Below are 22,385 nucleotides of genomic sequence, written 5' to 3' on the forward strand. Positions count from 1 at the left end.
TTGTCAAACTACCTTCTCCCCTGTCCTTACTAAACTCTAGGAACATCTGCAGCTGCTACCTCCAGTTTCTCTTTTCCAACCCTTCTTCACCCCACTGAAACTGCCTTCACCTGTCTCTTCTTAACTAAATCTCAGAGTCTTTATTCCATCCTTGCCTCTTTTTAATAGCAATCAGGCCCACCTTGTCTTGTCTAGACTTTGAATCTTGTCTTCCCTTGGCTTTCATGAAGGCAATTCATGCATATGGGGCAGCATGGAAGAAAGCACAAAGGTGCTCATGGCAGGAAGGTACAAGTGATGGATGCTGCAGTTGTTGGGGGAGTGCATGGAGTGGGGGATTGACACAGTAATATACAAGTGAGGATAAGCATGGTGGGGTCTAAGTTGTGAAGGGTATTAAAGATCAGGGGAAAGGAGCTTGTATTTGACATAGTGGAGATGGGAAGAGGGGTTCAAAGAGGATGATGATGTCAAAATGACAGCCCAGAAACATGATCTCCAAAGCAACTTTTAAGCAGCTTTAAGGAAGGCAAAGTGTGTTTCAGACCAGAGAGGAGGAGGTCAAATGACACATCCCTGGACTATATTAATACCAGTATTGAGAAAAAGAAATAGATCTTGACTATGGTATAAAGGAAGAAGTGGCAAGATCTGGACATGGCTTGGATGTGTAGGACTAAAGCAAGAGGTGAGTCAAAGGTAACATCCAGGTTTAGGCAGGAGGGCCACTTGTATGGTAATTCCTACAGGAAACTGCCAGCTGATAATATCCAGGCAGGTTTGCAGACAGGTTTACTGATAACATCAATATCTACTGATTATTTATATCATTATATAAACAAAACAAAAAATCCACCACCACCCTGTTCATTTACACAATTATCTGATCCTATTGCTTGTCCTTCCCCTATGTTCAGCTCACCCACTTTGTGTGCTTACATCCATTTATGTGTGGTGGTCAGGAGGGGGTCAGAGTTGATTGCGTTGATTAACACAGAGGCCTGTGGATGACAGACGGCATACTGCTAGAGATCATCCATTTATACCATCCTTTGCTTTAAAGTTCTTGATGTTCTATACGTACATGACACTACGACTGTAAGGAGCCAAGTGAGCTAGAGGAGGGCTGGAAAAGAGGGCTGCTTCTGGCTTGCAAACTTTGATCAAGCCTTGTCAGATGAAGTGGGTCCTCTCAAAGCCTTCCATTGTTGTTATGATTATTTACTATTTATTTCTATTATAGTGGCACCCAGACGCACCAATCAGTAGTGGGACTCTGTTATATTAGGTTCTCCACAAACATAGAGCAAGACTGTCTCTTACTCTATGTGCCTGCACAGAGAAGCAACGAGGATAAGATGTCCTCTTACTCCTTTGAATGGGCTGCCTATATTAGGAGTAACAATGTAAGGGCAGATAGGTCTGCTAAAGGTGATTACTCTCCCTCTTGAACAGGTGAGCAGGCAGGGACCTGGTGGAATATGTGAGGGTGGAATAATTTGTTATTGCTATAAACATAAGAACATAAGAGCGGCCATACTGGGTCAGACCAAAGGTCCATCTAGCCCAGTATCCTGTCTTACGACAGTGGCCAATACCAAGTACCTAGAAGGAATGAACAGAACAGGTAATCATCAAGTGATCCATTCCCTGTCGCCCATTCCCAGCTTCTGGCAAACAGAGGCTAGGGACACCATCCCTGCCAATCCTGGCTAATTGCCATTGATGGTTTTATCCTCCATGAAATTATCTAGTCCTGTTTTTAACCCTATTATCTGCAAACCTGCTGAGGGTGCAATCCACACCATCCTCCAGATCTTTATGAAGATATTGAACAAAACCGGCCCAAGGACCGACCCTTGGGGCACTCCAGTTGATACCGGCTGCCAACTAGACATGGAGCTATTGATCACTACCTGTTGAGCCCGACAATCTAGCCAACTTTCTATCCACCTTATAGTCCATTCATCCAGCCCATACTTCTTTAACTTGCTGGCAACAATACCGTGGGAGACTGTGTCAAAAGCTTTGCTAAAGTCAAGGAACACTACGTCCACTGCTTTCCCCTCATCCACAGAGCCAGTTACATCATAGAAGGCAATTAGATTAGTCAGGCATGACTTGCCCTTGGTGAATCCATGCTGACTGTTCCTGATCACTTTCCTCTCCTCTAAGTGCTTCAGAATTGATTCCTTGAGAACCTGCTCCATGATTTTTGCAGGGACTGTGGTGAGGTTGACTGACCTGTAGTTCCCAGGATCCTCCTTCTTCCCTTTTTTAAAGATGGGCATGACATTAGCCTTTTTCCAGTTGTCCGGGGCTTCCCCCAATCACCATGAGTTTTCAAAGATAACGGCCAATGGCTCTGCAATCACATCTGCCAACTCCTTTAGCACTCTCGGATGCAGCGCATCCGGCCCCATGGACTTGTGCTTGTCCAGTTTTTCTAAATAGTCCCAAACCACTTCTTTCTCCACAGAGGGCTGGTTACCTCCTCCCCAGGCTGTGCTGCCCAGTGCAGTAGTCTGGGAGCTGACCTTCTTCATGAAGACAGAGGCCAAAAAAATCATTTAGTACATTATCTTTTTCCACATCCTCAGTCACTAGGTTGCCTCCCTCATTCAGTAAGGGGCCCACACTTCCCTTGACTTTCTTCTTGTTGCCAACATATCTGAAGAGACCCTTCTTGTTACTCTTAACATCTCTTGCTAGCTGCAACTCCAGGTATGATTTGGCCTTCCTGATTTCACTCCTGCATGCCCGAGCAATATTTTTATACTCTTCCCTGGTCATTTGTCCAACCTTCCACTTCTTGTAAGCTTCTTTTTTGTGTTTAAGATCAGCAAGGATTTCACTGTTAAGCCAAGCTGGTCACCTGCCATATTTACTATTCTTTCTACACATCGAGATGGTTTGTTCCTGTAACCTCAATAAGGATTCTTTAAAATACAGCCAGCTCTCCTGGACTCCTTTCCCCCTCATGTTATTCTCCCAGGGGATCCTGTCCATCAGTTCCCTGAGGTTGTCAAAGTCTGCTTTTCTGAAGTCCAGGGTCCGTATTCTGCTGCTCTCCTTTCTTCCCTGTGTCAGGATCCTGAACTCAACCATCTCATGGTCACTGCCTCCCAGGTTCCCATCCACTTTTGCTTCTCCTACTAATGCTTCTCAGTTTGTGAACAGCAGGTCAAGAAGAGCTCTGCCCCTAGTTGGTTCCTTCCGCACTTGCACCAGGAAATTGTCCCCTACACTTTCCAAAAACTTCCTGGATTATCTGTGCACCGCTCTATTGCTCTCCCAGCAGAGATCGGGGTGATTGAAGTCTCCCATGAGAACCAGGCCCTGCGATCTAGTAACTTCCGTTAGTTGCTGGAAGAAAGTCTCGTCCACCTCATCCCCCTGGTCCGGTGGTCCATAGCAGACTCCCAGGATGACATCACCCTTGTTGCTCACAGTTCTAAAGTTAATCCAGAGACTCTCAGGATTAGTAGATTGGTAAGGCATGATTTCCCTTTACAAAAACCATGTTGACTCCTCCCCAACAAATCATGTTCATCTATGTGTCTGATAATACTGTCCTTTACTATAGTTTCAACCAATTTGCCTGGCACTGAAGTCAGGCTTACTGGCCTGTAATTGCCAGGATCACTTCTGGAGCCCTTTTAAAGAATTGGGCTTACATTAGCTATCCTCCAGTCATTTGGTACAGAAGCAGATTTAAATGATAGGTAACAAACTAGAGTTAGTATTTCTGCAATTTCACATTTGAGTTCCTTCAGAACTCTTGGGTAAATACCATCTGGTCCTGATGACTTATTACTGTTTAATTTATCAGTTTGTTCCAAAACCTCCTCTAATGACATCTCAATCTGGGACAGTCCCTCAGATTTGTCAGCTAAAAAAAAAAAAAAAAAAAAAAAAAGGCTCAGGTCTGGGAATCTCCCTCACATCCTCAACCATGAAGACAGATACAAAGAATTCATTTAGTTTCTCCGCAATGGCCTTATCGTCCTTGAGTGCTCCTTTAGCACCTCAATCATCCATTGGCCCCACTAGTTGTTTAGCAGACTTCCTGCTTCTGATGTGTTTATTTATTTATGCTGTTACTTTTTAAGTAGCTGTTACTACTTTGGCCAGCTATTCTTCAAATTCTTTTTTGGCCTACCAAATTATATTTTAACACTTCACTTGCCAGAGCTTATGCTTCTTTCTATTTTCCTCACTAGGATGTAACTTCCACTTTTTAAAAGATGCCTTTTAGCTTCTCACTGCTTCTTTTACTTTGTTTAGCCATGGTGGCACTTTTTTGGTTCTCTTACTATGTTTTTTAATTTGGGTGAATATTTAAGTTGAACCTCTATTATGTTGTCTTTAAAAAGTTTCCATGCAGTTTGCAGGGATTTCACTTTTGGCACTGTGCCTTTTAATTTCTTTTTAAGAAATTTCTTTATTTGTTTGTAGTTCCCATTTCGGATATTAAATGTTACCATGGTGGGCAGCTTTGGTGTTTTTCCCACCACCGGTATGTTAAATGTAATGATATTATGGTCACTATTACCAAGCAGTCCAGCTAGGAGCAGATTACTTTCCCAGGAGCAAAGGGGAAAGAGGATGAATTGTAACTCTGGAATTCTAGTCCTGAGGAAGCATAGCTGCACATGCTTCCCCTGCCGCAGAGCAGATAGTCATGTCCTAATGAAGCCCGCAGAGGTTGATGATGTTCCTACCCAGAAGAGCATTAAACTAGTCAGTCTCAACTGCTTCCCTCCCCAGCCTTGTGTTGTTACATTTGGACAGATTGTGAGGATCAGTACCTCCCTCTCTGCCCAGTCTTTTGCTGGTGTGTCAGGTCTAATTAGGATTACTCATGTTTGACCCAGCCATTCATGCTTCCCCAGCACTGTAGCTAGGAAGCTGTGACTGGCTAGGGTGCAAGAGGTAATTGCCTCCTGTTGCTGCTACAACAGGCAAGTTTCCTTCTCCTGAGGAGCGAGAATAGCAAGATATTGTATTTAAACAATGTATCATTTGTCTTTTTTTAAAAGTCCTTTGGAATTTAAGGAAAAACACAGTGACGTCTGATTAAAACAATACATTTCAAAGCTGAATGGCACAAATACTGTTAAATAAAACAGGAGCACCTCTATCTCAAACACTTAGCACTAATATTTAAAAAGAATGTAGCCCTTAGGCAACTCATCTCATATACACATGTTTCTGAAGCATGAGAGAAGTAAAGTAATTCCCATCTCTCCTGTCAGGCTGGTGCAAGTGAGCTGAAGGTCCAAACCAAAGTCTGATGTTAGATTCTGGAGAGTTCATATATTTAGGTTCATTGCATTAGAGAACCTTGAGAGCAGGAAATAGCGTTCAGAGATGTGGACCTCTCCAAAAGACAGACTTTCCCATTAATGTCAACCAAATGATTTCTGGCTTTATAATAAAACCCTCTGCATAACTCTTCCAGTCTTTATTCACCCCATAAAGATTCCACCTGCACAGGAGGAAAGGGAAAGGGAAAGGGAAAGGGAATCAGATGGCTTTGTAGGTTAGGAGATTGACAATGACTGCACCCTGTCCTAGAAAAAAAAAATGGTTGAAGCCACATCATATTTATTTCAGCAGCGAGGATAAGAGATGGTATGTTGCATTACATTTCTAAACTTCATATTGCATTTTCTCCCTCTGCTGGCAGCTAGATACATCAAAGTCTTAAGAAGAAAACATTTTCCACCAAATGCATCCGATGAAGTGAGCTGTAGCTCACGAAAGCTTATGCTCTAATAAATTTGTTAGTCTCTAAGGTGCCACAAGTACTCCTTTTCTTTTGCGAATACAGACTAACACGGCTGCTACTCTGAAACCTATCAAAGTCTTAAGTAATAGAAAAGAACAAAACTGTTGAAAGACTTTAAAGCATTTAGGACTCTGGGACCTAGATGGTATGTGCTGAAAACTTAGGTCTTGCCACATTTTCGCCCAATTAGCCCTGCAGACAGATACCAGGCATCGCGTGTTCAGATTAGGCTGATAATACAGTAAGGGAGGATTTTAAACAAGATTAAAAGCAGCCCTCTCTCTTTCATGAGGGATGCCAGGGATTCTAAATTATTAATGTCATGGTAAATATAATCCACAAATTCAAAGTTGTTAGTAATTTTTAATTTTTTTTTGAAAGAACAACTTCAGATCTGTATTTCTGGAAGTTCTTGGCTTCAGATTCTGATGATGTTATACAATTGAACCCATTACTGGTTTCTGTTTTCCTGTCTGTGGTGTTTTTTGTTTGTTTTTTATTTTTGTTCTCTTTTTAAAATATCTACAAAATACAGAATTTTGGGGAGGGAGTCTCTAAAGCTGCTAATAAATGAGAAATATTGTGTACCAAGGGAAGGGGAGGATCAGTTTGTACCTAGGGTAAACTGCAAAATGTTTAAGATGTACTATATTTATGCTTCTTAGCAAAAATTAAAGGGATGATACATCTATTAATAATGATACTACCACAGACTAGTAAAAAATTTACAATAAAAAAATGTCAAATAAAATTTCATTAAAAGCACAGTTCCTGCTCTGAGCTCCACAGTATTGAGGTCTTAATCTCACTAAGAGTATTCATTCCAATGATTGCTGTCCTAAAATTCAATTTTTAAAGTATATTCAGTATTTTTACTAATGCCAGAAGATAAAATTAGTTCCGTAAGGGGTAGTTTGTTTTTAGAAGAGGAAATCTGCCTGTCTACCTATCTCCTTTATTTTATTTTTTGGAGATTGCATGTGGAGCAAGCAGTTTATAAAATTTCACATGTTGATGTTGGGCTTAATTTTTTCTGTGGTTGGTAGATATGAGGCAGGGGGTAAGTGTGTGTGAGGATCAAAGAAATCAGGAATGTAGTTTAACATTAAATTTCCTATCATTATCCTATGAGATACAGTAGGATAATTGATGTTATATCCATTTCATCGATGAGTAAACTGAGTCATAGAGCTGTTAAGTGAATAATATCCAGGAGTTCTGATTAACAGACCTTTGCTATAATCTCTATACAGTTTCTACTCCCCTTGTTGTGAACTCCTAGTCATAAAAACAGCTGGAGAGAACATTTTATTTATCACTTTATTTTCTTTAAGAGGTTAGTTTAGAGCAACAATAATAAAGAGTTAGAGAAATAAATGAGTTTAATAAGAGCCTAACTGGGCAAAAGCCAACAGGTGCTGAGGAGCACTCAGGTCAGACAAAGACATCTGCAAGGACTATCAGTACTACAAAAGTAACTCTATAGTCAGCAAAAAAGCAAAGGCAGAAATTAGAAGCGAGATAGGTTGAGATCTCAGAGTTACATTTCAGTAGAGTGACAGGTAGCAGATAAAGGAGATAACTAAAAATAGGCAAAATCAAAAATAAAAAAATATACCAACGCAAGAGGCTTAAAAGCAAAAACAAAAACAAAACAAAAATGTGAGCTAGAATACCTGGAGGTGGAAGTCGATTCTGACATCAAGTGAAACATGGTAGAATGGCTTTCATTGGAATTCTGTAATGGGATATTGTAATATCAGAGTGTGACAGGTTTCAATCGGTCCACCGAGCCTCTAGGGGGTGATGGAGAGCTACTGTCCCACTGGCGGCCCTTAGTCACACCTTTCGGTCACTGGGGAATTAGCGGAGAAGGTGTGCCCGCCAGAGGCCGCAGCGCGCCCCTCAGGCAGGGGAGCGCCCGCCAGAGGCCGCAGCGCGCCCCTCAGGCAGGGGAGCGCCCGCCAGAGGCCGCAGCGCGCCCCTCAGGCAGGGGAGCGCCCGCCAGAGTCAGTGGCATTCGGGATTCTGCTACCCAAGGTGGGTTGGCTGGGTTAGGGGAACGCAGGCCCACCCAACTCCACTGCGTTCCAGCCCAGGGCTCTGACAGTGGTGGGAGGAGAGGGTCCCGCCGTTGGGTCAGCGGGGAACCATCCGCCCCACGCTGACCAAATAGTGCAGTTCTGCCCCTGGGCTACTTCCTACCCGGTCTCTCAAGTGGGCCTCTCCAGCTCATCCGAGTATTCAGCTGCTAGCAGCTTCAGCGCCAGCGCCAGCTCCCCCTCTGTGTCAGGCTCACGCTGGCCCGGGTTACAGCCTGGCCCCTCCAGGTCCTCTGGGTACTCAGCAGCTGGCAGTTCTGGTCACCTCAATCCTTCCTCCAGGTCAGGTTTCTCCTGGGTCAGCAGCAGGGTCCAGAAGGAACAGCCAGCAGCCTGTGTCTATCTCCCTCCCTGGTGCTGCTCTCACTGCGTAAAGAGCCCCGCCCTTTGTACTTCCTGTTCCACCTCTCCCCTTCCGGGGATTGGAATAAGCTTGGTCTGGCCCAACCACTCAGGCTGAGAGGGTGAGTTTTTCCCCTCTGGTTCAGAGGGAAGCCACCCTGGCTCCCTACACAGCGTATAAAGTAAATAAGAAGGACAATGGGATGCTGTAATGCCTGGGTATTTAAACTGTTTATAATGGGCAGATTAGATCTTGAAAACTGGGGAATAGCATTATGCCTAAATTCCCTAGAATCTCAGAAAACAAAGGAGAGGCCCATTCAATAGATCTCTATGGATACTAATCTCAAATTATAAGAATAGAAATATACGAGTAGAGTTATACTACAGGAAAATGATATTTAATGTGCATTAGTGAGAGGGATCAAATAAGCAACTAAATCTAATAAAGCAGTAATCATGGATAACTTGGACTACCTGCATAATGTCTGTCACACATCAGGACAAAGTTTAGAGCAATTTCTATATACCTTCAGTGCTTTCTTCTCCGAAAAGCTGGTTTCCAAGCATACAAAGGAGAGACACAGGAGTTGGTCCAAGAAGTACCTGTACTGAGCCACTAAGCAATGTGACCACAATTTATAATTAAGTTCAATATTTTGGTGGGAGAGATTGGACCAAAAACTAGCCCTTTGATGTTAAACTTTAGAAAGGGGAATTTTTGTAAAAAAAAAATGGAGAAATACAATCAAAAAGACTAACATCAAAGTGAGACCATTAGAATCCTTCAGCTCATCATGGAGGCTACTTGAGCATAATGTATTATCATGTCAGAAGACAGACATCCCCCTAAACATAAAAAGGAGGAGGAAGGTAAGAAGCAACCCCATGGGACAGGGACATTTTTGTTCTGTGTTTGTACAATACCCACCACAGTGGGTTCCTGATCCATGATGACGGCTCCTAGATACTACAGTAATAATAATATGGAGAACTTTGGGAAATGCAAATCCAACTCTAGTGAACCCAATGAAAAAAGATCACCTTTTAGACCATCCATTTGGTTGGGCCTTTGGAGAGAAATCAGAGAAGGAAAAGATGGATTTTTGGGGGGTAGGTTGAAGCATAATTTGTTGCTGTCTATGTCGCTTGGTAATATTTCCTGAATGGATAGTATTTAAATAAGTGCCTAGAGCAGGGGTGGCCAACCTGTGGCTCCGGAGCCACATGCGGCTCTTCAGAAGTTAATATGCGGCTCCTTGTATAGGCACCGACTCCGGGGCTGGAGCTACAGGTGCCAACTTTCCCAGGTGCCGGGACGTGCTCACTGCTCAACCCCTGGCTCTGCCAGAGGCCCTGCCCCCACTCCACCCCTTCCCGCCCCCCTCCCCGAGCTAGTTGTGCCTTCGTTCCTCCCCCCACCCCACCAAGAGCCTCCTGCATGCCACGAAACAGCTGATGGGGAGGTGCAGGGAGGGAGAGAGGAAGGGAGGGAGGGGGAGGTGCTGATTGGTGTGGCTGCTGGTGAGTGGGAGGCGCTGGGAATGTGGGGGAGCTGATGTATTACTGTGGCTCTTTGGCAGTGTACATTGGTAAATTCTTGCTCCTTCTCAGGCTCAGGTTGGCCATCCCTGGCCTAGAGTGATAGCATCTCTCTCCCTCTGTCTTTTAAAATTTAAATTAAAACATTTAAATAAACTGTCACTTTGTTTAATTGTTGCTATTCAAAACGCAAACACACAATAACAGCTCCCTTTGCAACATATGCCCTTTCCCTGTAGAGAGTCAGGATTTAGCCCTATCTTTAGAGAACAGACACTCACATGCTTTGGTCCAGCCTATACTTTCATAACATTTTTCTGAATTGGCTCAAACCAGAACCCTAGATCTATATGACACAGAATTTTGGAAGAGGTAATATCAGTCTTCGGCCCAAACTCTCTGCTAGTATAAATAGTTCCATCAACTGCAGTTGTGTTTCACCCATTTACACCAGAAGATCAGGCCCTATAATTGAACAGAACCAGAACTGAGATCCAAATAACAATCAACATAGGGAAGCTTCAGCTAAACTCCCCAGTTCAGCCCAAAGTCTAGAAGGGGGATGAAAGCCTAACGCTCCACCTTCATTTCACCCCATCTCACACCTTTTGAGAAGACTAACTCTTATCTATGCACAGAAGGTTCACAAAAGGTGCGATGACAGGTGTTAAACCCATTTAGTAAAACCTGTGTACCTTTGTGTGTGGATGCTCTGACATTGGTTTGAGTATGGCCTACATCAGTTTAGCTTTCACCTTTTTATTCTACAGCTGCAAGCTACACCCTGGTCAATTAAATGTAAGTGTCCATACACAAAGCTGCACTAGTTTAATATCATGCTTCTAGTTAGACTGGTGCAACTTCTATTGTAGACTGGGCTCTAGTGTCATTGGTGGCACTAGCCTAATGTAATGCTTGTACTCTCCCTCTTGGATTGGAGCTGGCCTTTGAGCAGTGGTACGAGGGGGAAGATTCCTTGTCACTGCCCTCTCCTTCTGCAGGATGAGACACAACTTTTTATTTATCCAGTTTTTATTTAAATTCCCTGACTTTTAAAAAAAATCCAATAATTTTAATGCAACACTCCTTTCTCTCTGTTCCCCTTTAGAAATGAAAAAAAGCCATGCCAAGCTGAGCAGGCTGGGGAGCTCCACTTTCCTTTTGCCTTTTTCCCTGCTATGTTGTTGAAATACTCACCTAATCTTTATTGAATCGTTTCACAGAAATTGGGTGAAACCTTGATTGCATTTACAAAGCTGCAAATGTATAGGATATTATTAAAGGACTTTCCCTTCACCCCCTCCCCGGTTCTTGTCATGCAGACAGAAAGCAGAAGACCAGAAGTCCAAAGTGCAGGCAATATGATGTTTATTGGGGGTTAGTTCCAAACCAGCATATGCATAGCTCTACACACCAGCAGTCTGTTTCCCAGTGTTCCATTCCCAGCTCTGACACTGCAGAGCATTTACCCCATGTCCCCCTTCCCGGCTCTGATGCCACAGAGCCTTGCCTGTATCCCCTATTCCCCAATCCCTATTCCCTCCCTGTCTCCATTCTCATTTCCCATTCCTTATTCCCCCCGCCCCCTCCTTCTTAGTAGGCCCGCATATACCAATGCACACCCATAGTCCCACCCCTTACTACTACTTAGGGTCATGGTCCATTTTGAGTCTGGGGTCTTCATCCCCCTCTTTTGTACCCCATGGAAGGGATTGTGCTGCAATCAGGGACAGGCATTTCTTTGGTCTTTTCGTGTTTTATACATTCTCCCCAATCCCCTTTGCCCCTCCCAACTGGTTGCTTGACTTTGCCTTGAGATAGGAGTTGAGGCAATCTTAAAGAGTGCTCTCAAGTAACACTTTAACTGCTCTTATCTATTCCTATTATACTAACAAACAGTCCTATATACTAACACTCCATCCCTTTTTTTCTTTTCTTCTAGGATCCTCCTGCCCGGTGTCCTGGGAAAAGCATAGGGCATATGGCTGCACATTTCCTGAATGGGCCAGGTATCAAGATGGAATGTGTCGATCTTCCATTTGCCCCACTGCCCCCTGTACAGTATAGTGCTCTGCACCTTCCCTCGTATGAACATATTGCATATATATTCCAATTAGTGTGTCAGACTCCGCATAATGGTGGACCTAAGAAGGTTGGGCCCAGGTTATCTGTCACACTTCGGTGGAGGGGCTATTACATTACTCATATGATGCAATCAGTGGTTTTATCTTGTGGGTACGTGCCCCCCTTAACCACTGCAGTATACATAGCCATAATAACCCACAGTAACATCGGGATCCCTGACCATTCCAACATCCTGGCCACCACCAGAAACACTGCTTCTCCTCCCTTGACAGCATTAAAATCCTTTTAACACCATTCTGGAGAATATATTTTAAATGTGTCCAGTTGTTGGCAGTTGCAGCGAGCTGCCCCTGTGGTGTTCATGTGCTCTTGTCCATATCATAAGTCCACTGGATAGTCACAGAAAAATGGGGTATTGTCCAAACCAGCTCAACCACTTGGTATGGAATTGTATAGTATGCACTCGTTCGATTGTTCATAACAATGAATTCCACAGATCCATTTGTGCACCAAAGTCCTGACAGCAGCATGCAAATGTGTGTAATTGTGCCAGATGCTGATCCACTTTTACTCCCAAGTGTTACATTACAGAATTGTGTACACTCCAAGCAGAACACTACATATCCCATATATATTACACACAATTGTCCACTCCTGACAACAGGCCATTGGTTCTGCCCCTCCATGGCCATCAGGAAGGGGCACAGCCAAATATTTTCTCTGGACAATTACTTAACTGAATTATTGTCTAATTTACACTATGCCATCCTCCCCATCTAACCCCCAGTGGTTCCCAGTGAACTAGATATCTCCCCCTTTGGTAGACCATGCTCTCCAGGCAGGTCACCCTTTCTCATGATTTCCATAGTGCTCATGGGGACCACCTTAATTGCCGTCCCATTCCAAGATACCACGGTAACTATTACGCAGGTGCTAGCCCCCTAGTTGAGCATTTTGTATTCCCACACACAACTCCCCCCAGATTAGCCTTCAAAAGCCATCCTCCACCCACATCACGAGGTTCCCTATCTATTGAGTTAACCGCAGGTTCATCTCTGCTGCCCTTTCCCATCCTGTTGTGATTGCAGACAGTTGCAGTGCCAGTAGCTCATAGATTTGCTGCTGCAATTTCACATTTTGGCTTATCAATTGCTTGGTTATCCAGTTGTCCCCCAGAGTTCATATACCTATCTCTGTGGTTCCTACTGCCCACAAATCACTTTACGAGTGATGATTCCATGTGCGTCCCCTGACCCACCAATTAAATTGTTGCTTCAACCCATCTATGTATGTTCTGCGGTTGGGGTGTACTACCCATGTAATGGATTGAAAGGACACATTGAAAAGCACTGGTTGCACCTGCTCCCACAGTGGATCCCACATATTTGCCTGTCAGTAAGTATTTCCGGCTCCAGGCTGCGACCAGCTTAAATCAGGATCCTTCCAGCTTGGCATCTGTATTACCTGTAGGGTTACATTCTGAAAAGCAGTTAAATTGTCATATACCCAGCATCCCAAGGGAGACTTTATGCCCAACGTGATATGTACATAACAACTGTACTCCCAGGAATTTTCCTTTGTGGAGGTACTATTATGATTACTCATGGTAACATCACACCCTAATTGTGGGACCTTGTAACCCAAATACCCCAGGAGGCCAGAAGGTTATATTTTTGGTCCCTTTGTGACAAACAACATGTCTGGAAGACTGTGTTTCCCACTGTCATTGATCATGGCATAGCCTAGGGAATATCATGCAATATTTCCTGATAAATTTAATAATATCCACTGGGTTGGGACCCTCCCTTCCAATCTGTTCACCACATACCAACACTGCCAAATTCCCATGCAGGGATCAGAGGTACAATTTCCTACAGGTAGATCCTTAAAGTCTTCATCTGCTTTATTATCACAATTTGGGGTGAGATGGTCCACGTGTTTCTTCTCTTTGCCACTTCACATGCAGGATCTGGGTAGGATTTACAGCAGCAACAATTGTGATGAACAGCAATGATTGTTCCATTCCAGGCCAGGGCATCCTTGTTTTTTCTTTGTGGGTCTACATGTAAAATGCATGCAACATAATTTATCCATCCTCCTTCATAATTCCCATTCCATGCCTTTTTATTTGCATGCAATGAACTCATTCCTGCCCTTCATTCTCCATTTCTAACAGCAGCAGGCTGGATCTCAATCGGTCAAGGACTAGGTAAGGGGTCCCTGCATTTAGGAGCTGGGAATAGATGGTGTTCTCCTGGAATCCAGTACATCACTTGATATCTCCCCCTTGGGTAGACCATGCTCTCCAGGCAGGTCATATCATGCACTGACCTTTCTACTATATGTGTTAACCCTCCTTGTACAATATCCACCAAAATAACGATAATAACAAGACAAACAACACAAAACATAACACAATGTATGTCATGACAGTAGACCCATAGTGTTCTTGTTCTTTCACTGGTGCCAGTTTGCCTATACTGTGTATGAAAAACAAAAGAAACATTTCCAAGCCCATTGGTGGGGACAGATTATTGCTTAAAAATACCCCTTCGTTTTACAAATCTCCTTGTTGACTGCAAGAAAAACAGAAGAATTACCCCCCATACTGTCCTTGTTTTGTTGTAGGGGCAGGCTAGTGAATTATCCCACTATTCATTCATGAAATTAATGAGGTGGTGTACTTCAGTTTCCGCTCTTGTACAACAGATCAGGTTTGTATTGGTTTTTCTGCTGTGCCAAGCTTTATGGTTATTCACAGGTAATAGCTGCGAGACAGTGTTACCATGAGACCTTTTGACATGAGATTTGCTTTCAATTACCATTTTTAGCTTCCTTAAAAAATTCCCCAAAATCATACACATTCTACATTGTTACAGGATTACTCACTAGCATTTATCCATTGTGACAGTTTGATTGTGACAGTTTGATTACTCAGAGCCAAGGCTCAGTGTTTCTGACATTGCTTCTTTTGTACATTCCACTCCTGCTTTGCTTCAGAGGTATACTGTCTTCTAACTTTTTGTTCCCCTTCTGCTATTTATTACCAAAAAAGGATCCAGAATCTCTCCCCGTTCTCCCAGTTCTTGCTGCCCCAGCCAGGGCCACATTCTCTAGTCCTTATTTAAAAAGATATTAAACTTTATAAAAACATGGAAGTACCCAAAGGGTTACATACTAAATACCAAAGCCACATCACACTAGCTGCCCGTGTCTGGCACAAGGGTCTATCAGTGTTGCAACTTTGAATGAGAGTTTCAGATGGAGTTTTAATGGCATTGTTCTTTTTATTTAAAAAACAAAACAAAACTAATTGATCTTAAACCTACAAATAGGATTTTACAAACCATGAGTGTTGGTATTACGTCCTTAAGACATTACATAACTACACAAAAAGATTTGCACGCAAAAATTCTCTTTTTCCCAACACCCCTTGCACTGCTTTCATTATTTTTACACAACTTTACCCAAATTACATTCCCATCTTGTACAATCGGAGACAGTCAAATTAAGTTCCAATACAAACCGCTCACATTTCTTTAGTGATTTTGATTAAATCGTATTTACAAACCATTCCTGTGGGAAAAGGGCCCATTTCCCTCAGAATAGCTGTAAAAGCTCTTGGGGACAATAACATAGTGGTGGTAGTAGCCACCTGACCCTCTTGTGTAATTTGTTTAACTACCAGGGTTCCACCCAATATGACGGTACCGAGTTGCACATATAATTACATTTACATAACTGGGTTTTATTATCAAAACACGAATTCCCCTTTTTTAACACCTCAATTGTTACTCTTTAATATCTTCACAACCATTACTTTTTAAAATTTCCACAACTCCCAACTGTTTATTTCCCTCCAAACTTAATTTTTGCAAAAGCTACTTGTAACTTCTCACTCACTTTAAATCACTTACTTCTGGATTCAGTTCTTTAAAGTGGTACTTTTTACCTGTAATGACTTAGCCACTAAGTACAATTCCTGCAACACAGCTGCCTTACCCTGTTCTTCCTTTACCTTGGGATTGCTTAAAAAGGCAGTAAAACATTTGTTTCCATGGTCACCCTTGGGTCTTTTACTCCAAAAATGTCAACGGAATACAGCAGACCCTTGTCATACTTTGTCCAAAACCCCCCACATTTCACATAAGTAGCTAAAGTACTCCCCATTAAAACTTTAGAAAAACAAAAACTGTGAGAGAGGGGGGTGCGGTGGAAAGCAACCAATTAACCCTATGAAGTTAGTTTAAAGTACAGGCTAACAGCAGTAAATTCAGCAAACTGAGAAGAAGGAGAAGAAGAAGAAGAAAGAAAAAAGGATATAGAAAAGGGTAGGGCTGAGAAAAGGGTAGGGCTCCCTAGGTTTAAACAGTGGGAACCCTTACCCCCAGGTTTTTATCCTGGTTCTGAGAGAAGAGTGGAGGTTGTGACCCGCTCTTGCAAACCCTAAATTTGTTCCCCCAGTGTCTGTTGCTTTTGTTTGCACCCCAAGTGAATTACAGGCGTGCCCTTCTCCCTTGCAGTTAACTGCTTCCAAGCAACTCCATGTGTTAACCCCCTTACTCTCCACTTTTCCACTTTGAAACTTTTTTTTCACTCCCCTAGGACCAAGTTGCAGCTCCCATCTCTTAATATGGTCTGTTAACTCTGTTTCTGACTCCAAACCCTGTTTTGCCAAATTATCTTTAGCCACCACTAACTCTAATTTACAATCCTCTAGTTACCTTTGCTTGCGTTTCACCAAACTTGAAAGATTACTGGCAGTCTCCCATAATGCTGTCTTTACTTCTAACATCTTAAAAATGGACGTAAGTGCCTCCTTTACTTGGAAGGCATCCTGTCCCCATGGGCACAGACCTCTTTCTGCTACCCATTTACTAAGGAGGGTGGACTCTTCAGCCAGTCCCCATCCCTCTGGATCCCATAACATTGTCCCCGTTTCCTTTTTAATCTCATCCCAGGTTGACCCCTGTACCTGGAATAGGCCCTGATTCTTCTGTATGCACGTATTCAAAAAGACTGTTACCCCAACTTGCAAGGACCCACAACTACGATCTTGAGAGCCCACTATACCCCCTCCAAGCAGCTGTGTGGACTGTTGGGGAGGGGGACTTTCCTGGCTGCTACTTACCTGACCAGCGTGACGCATCCGAGTCAGGGCATCAAGATGTCAGAGTGCTTTGACCGTCCTGGTTCTTGTCACGCAGACAGAAAGCAGAAGCCCAAAGTGCAGGCAGTGTTTATTGGGGTTAGTTCAAAACAAACATATTCATAGTTCTACACACCAGCAGAGTCTGTTTCCAGTGTTCCATTCCCAGCTCTGACACCACAGAGCCTTTACCCCGTGTCCCCCTTCCCAGCTCTAACACCATAAAGCCTTGCTTGTGTCCCTTTTCCCTATTCCCTCCCTATTCCTTATTTCCTATTCTTGTTTCCCATTCCCCCCTCCTCCTTCTTAGCAGGCCCAAATATACCTGCAATGCATGCCTACAGTCCCATGCCTTACAACTTAGGGTCATGTTCCATTTTGGGTCTGGGGTCTTCGTCCCACCTCTTTCGTACCCCATGGGAGGGGAAAGGAGTGAGGTTGTGCTGCGGTCTGGGGCAGACATTTCTTCGGCCTTTTAGTGTTTTATACCTTCTCCCCAATCTCCTTTGCCCCTTCCAGCTGGTTGCTTGCGTTTGTCTTGAGATAGGGGTTGAGGCAATCTTAAAGTGTGCTCTCAAGTAACACTTTAACTGCTCTTATCTGTTCCGATTGTACTAACAAACAGGCCTATATACTAAGAAATGCTGACAGGAATTGCATGATTTGATTTGACTTGAAGAGCTGCTAATGGGTATCATTAACATCACACTGGTTAGTATCAATGTATTAATTATGTTCTGACTTATGATATCTGATGAGGAGAGTATATTAAAATTCATGGCAACAAACTGATGTGAATAATATTCAGGAGCTCAGGGTCCAATCCTGTGAGGTGATGTACAGCTTCAACTTCCATTATTGAAGCACTTGGAGGAGAGGAAGGTGAACAAAACAGTCAACATGGATTCACCTAGGGCAAGTCATGCCTGACCAACCTGATTGCCTTCTATGATGAAATAACTGGCTCTGTGGAAATGGTGGACGTGATAAATCTTGGCTTTAGTAAATCTTTCGATATGGTCTCCCACAGTATTGTTGCCAACAAGTTAAAAACATTTGGATTGGATGAATGGACTATAAGGTGGATAGAAAGCTGGTTAGATTCTCGTTCAAGGGGAGTGATCAATGGATCAATGTCTAGTTGGCCGCCGATATCAAGTGGAGTGCCCCAGGGGTTGGTCCTGGGGCCGGTTTTGTTCGACATCTTTATTAATGATCTGGATGATGGGATGGATTGCATCCTCAGCAAGTTCGCAGATGACACTAAGCCTGTGACAAAGGATAGATATGCTGGAGGGTAGGGTCCAGTGTGACCTAGACAAATTGAAGAATTGGGCTAAAAGAAATCTGATGAGGTTGAATAAGGACAAGTGCAGAGTCCTGCACTTAGGATGGAAGAATTCCATTCACTGGTACAGGCTGGGAACTGACTGGTTAAGCAAAAGTTCTGCAGAAAAGGACCTGGGGATTATAGTGGAGAGAAGCTGGAAATGAGTCAGCAGTGTGCCCTTGTTGCCAAGACGGCTAATGGCATATCGGGCTGCATTAGTAGGAGCATTGCCAGCAGATTGAGGAAAGTGATTATTCCCTTCTATTCAGCACTGGTGAGGCTACATCTGGAGTATTGTGTCCAGTTTTGGCCCCCCCACTACAGAAAGGATGTGGACAAATTGGAGAGAGTCCAGCGGAGGGCAATGGAAATGGTCAGTGGACTGGGGCACATGACTTACAAGGAGAAGCTGAGGGAACTGGGCTCGTTTAGTTTGCAGAAGAGAAGAGTGAGGGGGGATTTGATAGCAGCCTTCAACTACCTGAAGCGGGCTTCCAAAAAGGATGGAGCGAGGCTGTTCTGAGTGGTGGCAGAGGACTGAACAAGAAGCAATGGTCTCAAGTGTCAGTGGGCGGAGGTCTAGGTTGGATATTAGGAAACACTATTGCACTAGGAGGGTGGTGAAGCAGTGGAATGGGTTACCTAGGGAGGTGGTGGAATCTTCATCCTTAGAGGTTTTTAAGGCCTGGCTTGACAAAGCCCTGGCTGGGATGATTTAGTTGGTGTTGGTCCTGCTTTGAGCATGGGGTTGGACTAGATGACCTTCTGAGGTCTCTTCCATCATAATCTTCTATGATTTTATGATTATCTTCAGTGGAACTTTAGGGTACTCAGCACATTTGAAGAGGTGTCAACACCTCTGAGCATCCAGCCTTTAGAGAAATGGTTGATTGATTGATTGATTGATTGATTGATTGATTGATTGATTGATTGATTTTTGGTCTAATGTTTTGATAGGAATGTTTTTTTTCTCCCAGAGCACCATTTGGGCACTGGAGATGGCAAGATTTCCTTTGTCATAGGGAGAGCTCTCTTATCCTATTCCCTCTAGCCAAATGCAGGCAGCAGATATGGGGAAGAGGATTAAGAGGATTTCTTTTATAAACACGATGTTGCTGGTGAAATGTATGTCAACAAACAAAATTAGACCCACAGCATCCTGTAATTTGGAGGGTGTATAAATGTGTTGCCCCAAGGCATGCAGTTAAGCTCAAAGTAACAGGGAATCAGGGAACTGTATTTTAATTTTTTTTTAATACTCAAGTGTGCACCAGGCACAAAAAGAAAAAAGTTCTGTGTTAGTGTGATCTTCCCAGGGAAATGGGAGAAGGACATTCTTAAGGGAACTTATTTTCTGATCTTGCAGAATCTTGGAGTCTTGCTGTGAAGCATATAAATGTGGTAGACAACAATGTTAATAACAATGTAGATAAGAAAAATAGTTGTGTGTAGAAATATCCATATATGTGTATAGATAGTTGTCAAAATCTTAAGAATCAATAGTATATTTTCATGATATAGGGATAATGCCAGGTTTCAGAGTAGCAGCCGTGTTAGTCTGTATTCGCAAAAAGAAAAGGAGTACTTGTGGCACCTTAGAGACTAACAAATTTATTTGAGCATAAGCATTTTTAATATAAAAAGCAAAACAACAACAACAACAACAATAAAATCTTCCTTCTCCAGGAAACCCACAATCACAAATGCTCAAATTACCTTTCTTCTCCAAGCAAGCTCCTCCAACTGTCCTCACCACCAGGAATTATTTTTAGCATCCAAAGCTGAGCAGTTCTCTTAGAACGTTATGAACAGTTCACCCTGAACCACGCTCAACTGGAGCTTGGGTTTCCTACCTGGTAGATCGCCAGGGAGTCCTAAAATGTGGCACAGATTATTGTGTTCATAATTGTTGTTTTCTTGCATTTTTTTGCAGTAGTACCCAAAGGCCCGAATCAAGATGAGGGGCCTTGTGCTAGGTGCTGTACAAACAGGGAGAAAGGCATGGGCCCTGCCTTAGAGGGTTTACAATCTAATTTAAAACAAGGCACACAAAATGAGTGTAAGAAACAGAAGGAAGGAAGGAGGAGGGAGGAGAGGAACAACAATAAGAATATTTATTTCAAAGTGCCTTCTCCCCACTTACAAACAAATTTATAAGTACTAACAGCTGACCCCAACTAGCATTCCTTCCAGTCCCTGTTTGTTGGAGGATTTCTTCAGAACTACTGCTACTTGTATTGAAGCCTTCAATAGAATCATAGAAAATTAGGGTTGGAAGAGACCTCAGGAGGACATCTAGTCCAACTCCCTGATCAAAGCAGGATCAACCCCAACTAAATCATCCCAGTCAGGGTTTTGTCAAGACTGGCCTTAAAATCCTCTAAGGATGGAGATTCCACCACCTCCCTAGGTAACCCATTCCAGTGCTTCACCACCCGCCTAGTGCAATAGTGTTTCCTAATATCCAACCTAGACCTCCCTCACTGTAACTTGAGACCATTGCTCCTTGTTCTGTCATCTGCCACCACTGAGTATAGCCTCGCTCCATCCTCTTTGGAACCCCCCTTCAGGTAGTTGAAGGTTGATATCAAATGTCCCCTCACTCCTCTTTTCTGCAGATTAAATAGGCACAGTTCCCTCAACCTCTCTTCATAAGTCTAGTGCCCCAAGCCCCTAATCATTTTCATTGGCCTCCTTTGGACTCTCTCTGATCTGTCCATGTCCTTTCTGTAGTGGGGAGCTCAAAACTGGACACAATACTCCGGATGTGGCCTTACCAGTGCCTAATACAGGGGAATAATCACTTCCCTCAATCTGCTGGCAATGCTCCGACTAATGCAGCCTAATATGCCGTTAACCTTCTTGGCAACAAGGGCACACTCTTGACTCATATCCAGCTTCTTGTCCTCTGTAATCCCCAGGTCCTTTTCTGCAGAATTGTCGCTTAGCCAGTCGGTCCCCAGCCTGTAGTAGTGCATGGGATTCTTCCATCCTATGTGCAGGACTCTGCTCTTGTCCTTGTTGAACCTCATCAGATTTCTTTTAGCCCAATTTTCCAACTTGTCTAGGTCACAATGGACCCTATCCCTACCCTCCAGCGTATCTACCTCTCCAGCCCGAGCTTAGTGTCATCCGCAAATTTGCTAAGGGTGCAATCCATCCAATCATCCAGATCATTAATGAAGATGTTGAACAAAACCGGCTCCATGAGAGACTACTGGGGCACTCCGCTTGATACTGGTTACCAACTAGACATGGAGCTTTTGATCACTATTATTGAGCCCAATGTTCTAGCCAACTTTCTATCCACCTTAAAGTCCATTCATCCTATCCATACTTTTTTAACTTGCTGGCAAGAATACTGTGGGAGACTGCATCAAAACTTAGCTAAAGTCAAGATATGTCATATCCACCGCTTTCTCCATATCCACAGAGTCAGTTATCTCATCATAGAAGGCAATCAGTTTGGTCAGGCATGACTTGCCCTTAGTGAATCCATGTTGACTGTTCCTGATCACCTTCCTCTCCTCCAAGTGCTTCAAAATGGATTCCTTGAGGACCTGCTCCATGATTTTTCCAGGGACCAGGTGAGTTCCCCGGATTCTTCTTCTTCCCTTTTTTAAAGATGGGCACTATATTTGCCTTTTTCCAATTGTGCAGGACCTCCCCTGATCACCACGAGTTTTGAAAGATAATGGCCAATGGCTCTGCAATCCCATAAACCAATTGCCTCAGGATCCTCGGATGCATTAGATCTAGCCACATGGACTTGTGAATATCCAGCTTTTCTAAATAGTCCTTAACCTTTTCTTTCACCAGTGAGGGCTGCTCACCTCTTCCCCATACTGTGCTGCCCAGTGCAGCAGTCTGGGAGCTGACCTTGTCTGTGAAGACCAAGGCAAAAAAAAGGATTGAGTACTTCAGCTTTTTCCACGTCGTCAGTTACTAGGTTGCATCCCCCATTCAGTAAGGTTCCCACACTTTCCCTGATCTTCTTCTTGTTGCTTGCATACCTTTAGAAACCCTTCTTGTTACCCATCA

At 43.4% G+C, this 22,385-nt stretch overlaps 1 long non-coding RNA gene across 1 annotated transcript; it reads right to left on the reverse strand.

Moving 5' to 3' along the window:
• Positions 1-4,916: 4,916 nt before the first annotated feature.
• LOC119853778 lies at positions 4,917-8,257 on the reverse strand. Its single transcript, XR_005292213.2, has 3 exons — positions 8,000-8,257; positions 7,471-7,532; positions 4,917-5,491 (listed from the first exon to the last, which is right to left on the reverse strand). It is a non-coding gene; the product is annotated as an uncharacterized LOC119853778 (long non-coding RNA).
• Between the last annotated feature and the right edge of the window lie 14,128 nt (positions 8,258-22,385).

The sequence above is a fragment of the Dermochelys coriacea genome, chromosome 3 (genome assembly GCF_009764565.3).
Source record: "Dermochelys coriacea isolate rDerCor1 chromosome 3, rDerCor1.pri.v4, whole genome shotgun sequence".
NCBI classification, from domain to species: Eukaryota; Metazoa; Chordata; order Testudines; family Dermochelyidae; genus Dermochelys; species Dermochelys coriacea.